Source organism: Phanerochaete carnosa (genome assembly GCF_000300595.1).
Source record: "Phanerochaete carnosa HHB-10118-sp unplaced genomic scaffold PHACAscaffold_1, whole genome shotgun sequence".
Lineage (NCBI taxonomy): Eukaryota > Fungi > Basidiomycota > Agaricomycetes > Polyporales > Phanerochaetaceae > Phanerochaete > Phanerochaete carnosa.
In genome coordinates, this window is record NW_006767628.1 from 5,613,094 (window position 1) to 5,622,236 (window position 9,143).

The following is a 9,143-nucleotide window of genomic DNA, read 5'->3' on the forward strand; positions in this document are numbered from 1 at the left end:
GGCATGACATTGCACTATCCTCGTGGCCATGAGGTGGCCATACAACAAGATACGCATGCGGTTGCGGCGATCCTGGCGCTAATTATCTCGGAGACATTCTTAATGGCGGCCCACGTACCTCGCAGGCTGTGTGTGATATCCAATTCTATAGCTCCGCGCATATGTCTATATCACAGAGCCTCCTGGAGAATGTCACGAGAAGAATTGAATATTTAGTACAGCCGCCAGCGTTACATCCAGATGTCTCTTTCTGGCGTTTTGCTATGCAAAGCGGTAAGGGGTCCCCCGGGTCCCGACGCTATGCGGCTTGGAAGAGCGCTTATTGGCCTCTGATTTTTGTTCTACTTCCTCCTGTTGAAGCGCCTAGTGGCTCTGGCTCGGCGTTCCGCCCGGCATGGACTTAAGGTGGACATCTTAGATTAGGCGCTACTAATATGTAGATAGTGATTGAACAATCATATGTAGTGCTCCCACGCACGGACCTCTTTATGGCAGGCTTCCCCATTCTAGCGGACTTTCAATTTTGCTTCCTTTTAGTATATAAGGACTCCTCTCGCACCCCCACTCTGCGTGCTCTTTCCCTTCGCACTCAGAGTAAGTCCCTTTATCGCCTTTGCGCAGTATGCACTTATGCTTACGCCCTGTATAGCTAATCCCCCGTGTGTATTAGGTTAGATCTATACAGCGTGCTCTTTCCCTTCGCACCCAGACTAATCCCCTGTGTGTATTAGATCGTGCCCGCGTGCCACTCGCCAGTTCGCGCTCGCACAGCCCAGTCGTCGTATCACGACAATAGGTTATGAGCCCCGGCTTGTAACTGGCCCCCATCTACCCTCCATCCCTCACGAGTCTTCACTTGGAGAGATCCGGCACCAGCCGCACACTAGCTCCATAACACCTCAGGGTCTTTACCCCAAGTGTTACTCCACATCGCAACACGGACACTAGAGATCCTCTAGTGCATGTCTAGCCCGACTGCATCACGCCCACCTTCACCAACTGCACCGACAACTGCACCCCATCCTACACGTCGCACTCCTGCCGTTCCCACTACACCCTCTCAATCAGCGTCAACCGCCCCTCGCCGCACAACAACCATGTCCTCCGCCTCCGCATTCACATCAGCCACCGGTCCGCCATCAATGAAACTCGACGCGATCGGGAAGCTCAAAGGTTCCAGCGATTACCCACGCTGGTCCCTGATGATGCAGCAGTACTTCATTGCTGCACGCGCATGGAAGGTTGTCGACGGCACCGAGAGAGCCCCCGTCCAAAGCAGCACCGTCTCCGCTGCGGACGTCGAAGCATGGGAGACGACAAACGCATACGCGAGGTTCTACATCCTCAGCACGCTCGGCGACGAGCTCCTGCACCTCGCGAACCCAGTGGACATCACAGACGCCGCACTGTGGAAGAAGCTGAAGGACAACTACGCTGCCTCCACCACGATGTTGGCATTCGTCAAGTTCCGTGCGGACTTCTCGCACGCGATCACGGACAGCGATGACCTCGCTACCCAACTCGACGAACGCGCCCGACTCTGGCAAGAGGTCAGCGCCTCCGGGATCCTCCAAACCCCGGAGCTCCTGCAGATATCCGGCCTGCTCACGGCCCTCCCCGACTCGTTCAACAACGTCGTGGAGCCCATCCTCGCAGTCACCAAGCCCGCCGACCTGAAGCTCGACGACATCCGCAATCGTCTCCTCGACGAAGCGAAATGTCGCAGCTCCTCCACCAACGTCGCCGCCTTCCACGCACCGAAGGCGTCTATCTCAGGCAAAGCCAAAGCTGGCAAACCTGACGGCAAGAAGGGCAAGTGCAACTTCTGCCACTACAAAGGCCACTACGAGCAGGACTGTAGAAAGAAAAAGGCTGCCGCCGAAGAGGCGCGGAAGGGCAGCAATGGCAAAGCCCAGGACAGAAAAAGTAACCCGTCCAGTAGTAGTACTGGTCACGCATCTGTACATGTAGTCACCGCCAAAGGAGCCACTGCTTCTGAGGCCGAAATTCACTCCGCTTCCTGGTATCTCTACGGTGTGAAACGCTGGATGTTAGACTCTGGCTGTACACGACACATTACGAACGACCTGAACGACTTCGCTGAGTACACCGCCTTTGCGTCACCTACGTATGCAACACTAGCAGATAAGGCGAAAACGCAAGTAAGCACGCTCAGTTCAGGTGTTGTCAAGGGCACTACGCTTGTCGATAACAAACCAGTAAACATCAGGCTAGAGAACGTTCTCTACAGCCCTGCAATGTCCGAACGGCTAATATCCGTCTCATGTATCGAAGAAAAAGGCTTCGATCTCGTCTTTGGGAAAGGACGAGCCTCAATCAAGCGTGGTAACACCACGTTTGGCATAGGCACTAAGTCCCATGGTCAGTACTGGTTGGACCTTACTCCACTTCCACCATCTGTCGCGGTCTCCACGCACAACGCCACTTCGCTTGACGTTATCCATCACCAGTTCGGTCACCTGAACTGGGAGGCAGTATGCAAGCTCGCCGCTGCTGATTCCTCTCCAGTCAAAGGCCTCATTGCCGCCGATATGGATAAACCTTCGCATCCATGTGAAGGCTGTGTCTTGGGCAAAGCACACAGGCGTACATTCCCCACATCGTCCACCTCATGCGCCAACAAACCCTTCGACCTCATACACTCTGATCTCGACAGACCTATGTCGGTGGTATCCATTACAGGCCACCAATACTTCGCTACCTTCATCGACGACTGCTCCGACGTCACCTGGGTTCTACTATCTGCGAACAAAGGATGAGTTCCTCTCCGTGTTCAAAGACTTCGTAGCCCTCGTCGCGCGACAGTTCGATACGGTCATCAAGGTCTTTCGGTCAGATCGAGAGGGTGAATACCAGTCCAACGAGTTCATCAACTTGTTGAAGAAATCTGGGATCATCCACGAGCGCACGATACCCGGTACCCCACAGCAAAACGGCAAAGCTGAGCGCATGAACCGCACGCTCGTAGAAGCCGCTAAGTCAATGCTACAAACCGCCGGGTTATCACACGGATTCTGGGAAGAAGCTGTTCGCACAGCTGTGCACATATGCAACAGAAGCCCTAAGAAAGCCATTGCATGGCGTACACCCTTGGAACAACTCACTGGCACCACACCGGACGTGTCCCACTTCCGAGTCTTCGGCTGCCAGGCCTATCGCCACACACCCAGGGATAAACGCAAGAAACTTGATGCTAATGCTGAGAGCCTAGTGTTTATTGGCTACGAGACGAATTCTAAAGGTTATCGTCTATGGGATAAACGTAGCAGAAAGATCACCACGAGTACTGATGTGATATTCGACGAGTCGATCTTCCCCAACAAACTCCTACCCTCACCGTCCTCGACACAACCGATCAGATCTACATCCACGCTACCGTCATCTGTCGAACTAAAACTACCACCCCTTAATACGCCACCGGCTCCTACGCAGCCGCCACCGCCTGTACCACCTCCTACTCAACCCATCACACCTAAACCATCTACAGCATCCCAGATACCACGCCTTACACCTCAAACAGAGTTGTGTCCAGCTCCGCCAATCCCGCCAAGTGCACCGGTCAAGCCTGAATTCAAAGGCAAGGCCAAAGCCTCACCATCTCGTGTCGTCACCCCTCCGCCACCTCAACCAAATCCAAATACAACCTCGTGGAATTACAATTCCTTCTCCAATCCTGAGCATGCCACAACGTCATCAGACGTCCGCCGCGGTACCCGCGAGCGCAAGGCAACTCAGAAATGGACGAGTATTTGGCCCAGAGCGACCGAAGCGGACATCGAGGAAGCACTGAACACAGGCAAGGAACCGGGCGACATCACTGCGATCGTAGGCGACTCCTCCATTGCTGGAGAGCTGTGAACCTACAAACAAGCAGCTGACGCCCCGGATTCAGCGGAGTGGATGACTGCCATGCAGGCCGAAGTCACTGGCCTACTGGAACAAGGCACCTGGGAACTTGTCGACCTACCTAAGGGTCGCAAGGCGATCAAGTGCAAATGGGTATATGTTATCATGCGCAACGAGAATGGAGAAGTGGATCGCTACAAGGCAAGACTCGTAGCCAAGGAGTTCACGCAAGTTCAAGGCATCGATTACGAAGACACCTTCACTCCCATCGCCCGTCTGGAGTCCTAGTGATACCTCATCGCCCTAGCGACCATCCAGGACTGGGAAATCCATCAGATCGACTTTGATAGAGCGTATCTGAATGGAGAACTTGACGAGGAGCTCTACATGGAGCAACCTGAAGGTTTTGTAACGGACGCAGGCAAAGTATGCCGCCTGCGGAAAGCAATATACGGGTTGAAGCAAGCGGGACGAACATGGTTCCTCACGCTCAAAGCCTGTCTCGAGGACATTGGATTCGCATGCCACGACGCTGGCGACGTATCCATCTTCATTCGCTGTCAACGAGAGGGATCCACTCAAATTTTAGTGATTTACGTTGACGACCTAACTATGATGGGAAACAGCCTCAATCTCATCCAACAAACAAAAGAGGCACTGAAGGAAAGGTTCCAACTCAAGGACCTTGGCAAACTCAAGTATTACCTCGGCATTCGTGTCACGAGGGATAGAGGGAGTCGAGTCACATACCTCGACCAGGAAACGTACATCGAGTCCGTCCTCAAACGATTCGGATACAGAGACTGCAACCCCGCATCCACACTACTCGGCACTGACATCGTACTCGAGAAAAACGAGGAAGACCCCGCGGACTGTCCACAAGACCGCATCAAGCTCTACTGCTCACTCCTCGGCTCACTCATGTACGCCATGCTCGGGACTCGCCCCGACATCGGCTTCGCCGTCGCCCGACTTTGCCAATACCAGGCAAACCCTTCACCGAAACACGTAGCTGCCACTTATTGTGTTCTCAAGTATCTCCGTGGCACTTCCAACTATCGACTCTGTCTAGGTCAGAACAACGAGACCGATAGCCGTTTGCTTGGTTACACTGACGCAGACTTCGCGAACGACAAGGACAACTCTGTCTCAACATCCGGCTGGGTTTACAAACTCGGTAGAGGTGCGACCAGTTGGTCCTCTCACAAGCAATGCTCTGTAGCTCGAGACACCTTCGACGCAGAGTACTTCGCAGCCGACAAAGCTGTCCGACATTTACAGTGGCTCGAAATCTTTGCTGAGTACATCGAACACCCACTCGCGAAGCCTGTCCATCTCCACTGCGACAACAAATCTGTCGTTGATGCTGCCCAGTCACCCAACGTCAAGCATCGCACGAAACACATCCGCGTCAAAGCTCACGCTGTTCATGAGCAATTCGAAGCAGGTCTGATCGAACTCGTTAGGATTCCCGATGTCGACAATCTGGCTGATATTCTCACAAAGCCTTTACCGGCTGAGGTACACAACCGTCACACCCAGTCTCTTGGCCTTGTTCCGTATCGCCTCGCCAAGGGGGAGTGTTGAAGCGCCTAGTGGCTCTGGCTCGGTGTTCCGCCCGGCATGGACTTAAGGTGGACATCTTAGATTAGGCGCTACTAATATGTAGATAGTGATTGAACAATCATACGTAGTGCTACCACACACGGACCTCTTTATGGCAGGCTTCCCCATTCTAGCGGACTTTCAATTTTGCTTCCTTTTAGTATATAAGGACTTCTCTCGCACCCCCACTCTGCGTGCTCTTTCCCTTCGCACTCAGAGTAAGTCCCTTTATCGCCTTTGCGCAGTATGCACTTATGCTTACGCCCTGTATAGCTAATCCCCCGTGTGTATTAGGTTAGAACTATACAGCGTGCTCTTTCCCTTCGCACCCAGACTAATCCCCTGTGTGTATTAGATCGTACCCGCGTGCCACTCGCCAGTTTGCACTCGCGCAGCCCAGTCGTCGTATCACGACAATACCTCCACCACTTCGAGCTCCACGCATCGGCTTTCCAGCTCAAGACGTCTGAAATATCTGGATATGCCACGATATAGGCGAGTTTTTATATAGGTGCGGTTTGATTTCCCACACTATCGACCCGCGACCGACCACAAATGGGGTCAAGTGCAGGTTCGCTTCGAGATATATCGGTGTTCTGCCGAGCGTCAAAACTGAGGCCTCACAGTGACTATAAAGCAGTCAGACAACCACGCATTCCCTTATGCCTTTTGGTTCAAAAAATATGTTCGCGATACAGCGGTGTTCGTCGTCGATGCGTCTGGCAGGACACGCCCGAAGGGCTATTGCGGCATCCTGTGCATCCTCTTTCATTAGAGCGCTCCGACGTCAAGGGCGACCCCTCTCAAATACTCGCATTTATACCAGCTTACGTTTGCGAGCCCCCCTTTCTCATCGACTCTGCATTGACGGCATGGCAGTGGTCTGATGCATTTCTTGCAGGCTGCAACGCTTGACTTTAGACGATCTAAGGTTGTCTAATCGTGGCAGGTTACATTACTTGTATCGCTACACCAGCACCCAGGCGCCGTCTGAAACAGAAGTTAGCGCAAATCAAAGAGGGCAGGGATGTCGCCAACACTGCGATCGGCGTACTAAAGCAGGCTCTTGACATACACAGCAATGTTGCCATGTTGGTGTGCTAGGTTTGCAGATAGGTGTCAGCGTTCTCTCTACGGTGTTGGAAATGGTCCAGGTGTGTCCTACATACTTTCCTCCCAGTGATAAACTCTCATGTCAGAGCCAGCAGTCACATAAGAATATAGAAGGCTTCAAGGGATTCACTGAGAATATAGTGGATTTCTCGACCGTGATGAAAGAGTTCACAGAACTTCATGGCCGGGATATGCCTCCTGCACGCGGGCCCGAGCTGATCGATTGTTTGAGTGAGTCCGTTGTCCATAGCGCAGATCCAGGCGGCTTGAGTACCACAGCGCTTCAGGCCATCAACGACAAGGCCGAGGGTCTTAATCCCCAAATATAGTAATGAAAGTGCTGAGAAGCAAGGAGTATGCAGGAAAACACACTAATTTGGTGCAAAAACTGCCCTTGTCAATTCAGAAATTCATGGTATAAAATATGTATCTTAGATTATTCGCTTCATCTGCTGATATATTGCTGTGCATTATAGTTGGAAGGTGTACTTAAGATTGAAGTTACTTTGGATGTGGGTACTATTGGCACAAATATAGTTCAATCCCTTATACCAGCATTAATCTTGCAACAGCGTCACGCGCGTTTCGGAAGCGTGTAGGGGAGACGTTGAGTGCCATCCAGTGCGGTATCGAAGTGAGGATCTTTCGGTACATATACTAACTAGAAATTAACCTTTGGGTCTTGCTAGTGCTTTCAATTGCATCTAGAAGGTATGTATAGGCCGAAACATGTTTGATTCTTATCCTGTAACTGTCATCATCTAGGCAAATCCATCCTGCCTTATGCTGCCTTCGCGCGATACGACTTGTTGGTGGGCCATCAGGAGCTCACGGGTTGTCTCGAGGGGACGCGCACCGGCGTTTTGGACTGTATCTATAGCTAGGCACGACTCGCCCAACACGTACTGGGCGATACGACCAATCATGCCGTATACTATACTCGCGACCAGGGCCAGCCCAACGTTTACTGGTTCAATGGCATGGCTGGGACCAGGAAGGCGATGATCACATACAACATCGCTTTGAGATGCCATGTAGTAGGCCTCCTGGGCTCGAGCTTCTTCTGCTCTCGGCCAGATACCGATTGCAGCAACTCCTCGATGATATTTACGACAATTGCGTACCAACTCGGACTGTTCTATGCGCCTCACAGGGCTTGAGTCTCAGAGACACTTGAGAAGGATCCTCTTCTTGTATACTCTGGGGTCTCTCGTGTCTAATGGTACTTTATCCCTTACATGCATGTAGAAGAATCTGTCTGTGAGTTACGCGCACTTCAGTCGTCTAAGGGCAATCCAATCGATGCTCCAAAACACTGTAGAAGGCTTCTCTCACAAACCTGGCGCAGACATTGTCTGCACAAGGCCATCAACCTTGGCGAGTCGTATATGTGTCTGTGTCTGTGAGTGCCTGCCGATCTATAGAACGTGTCAGCAGTAACTTATGAACTTGTCCCATGCAGGGGGGTGCGAGAACGGACGACCAGCCAAGATTCTGGATCGAGTCGCCGTTATACTCTTATGTCAGTTACTGCTTTCACTCTGCTCTCCGTTATATGTGATCTCTTTGCGCTTAGGAGTTCGGCATCTCATCTTTTCAATATCGTCGTTATAAATAGCATATAAATTAAATATCAGTGCACCCTCTTGACTATGCGCTCCCGCCTGCTGCCTGTTGGGTCCACCCAAAAGTCATCGTCTTCACAGCGTCCGCACCCTCTTCATCCCCAGCCCAGGCCACCCCTTGAAGGATGGCCTCGCCCCACGACTCGTCATCTTCCACTGACTTAACCAAAAATATTCTTATAGAGCATTAGCACGATGTAAAACTTTGGAGCAGTCTCGCGATGTACCAAAAACCAATGATGATGCCCTGGCCAGCTTTCATATTGATATATGTTGACCAGAGATCCCATCTCTTAGGACATGTTTACACAGTGCCTCGAAGATGGCAACGTGCTGCCCATCAGATTCCTTGTCTAGAGCCTCTAAGTTATCCAAAAGCTATGGTAGACATTAGCCTAATCTGCGTCTGTCGAGAATGGCAACGTAGCTTACCTCAGATTTGTGACTACACGGACTCTCAAAAACCAGGCTGTAGTCCTCGATCTTCTTAACGTTGGCGCCGACTTTCTAGCCTTCCGACAGGTCAGAAAGCTCAATAGTTGGCTGAACACCGCGTGACGAATCCGAGGGGTGGAGGAATTTCTCAATTTGATTCATCTCGACGTTGATACTGCTGCAAAATACATGTGAGACCGGCCAGATACTTTGCATATGACGGCAACTGATCTGAAAATTCAGCCCTTCACAAGCCGGTTAGCCTGGAAGTGGCTCTTCCAGTCCTTGACGAGCTACAAATTTGTGAGTACACGGAGAAGCATTGCTGTCTGGCAAAGCTCATGTTACAGTAGAATATCTCATAATATATAAAAATGAAAAATCATAAGGAAATTGGGATTTTTGTTATCCCTTCCAAAACCCGGTAGTCTTATACTGTACGAGTTTGAATGGGAGCAACTAACCCCTGAGGTGCAACATCCAAGCCGGCATCTGCGC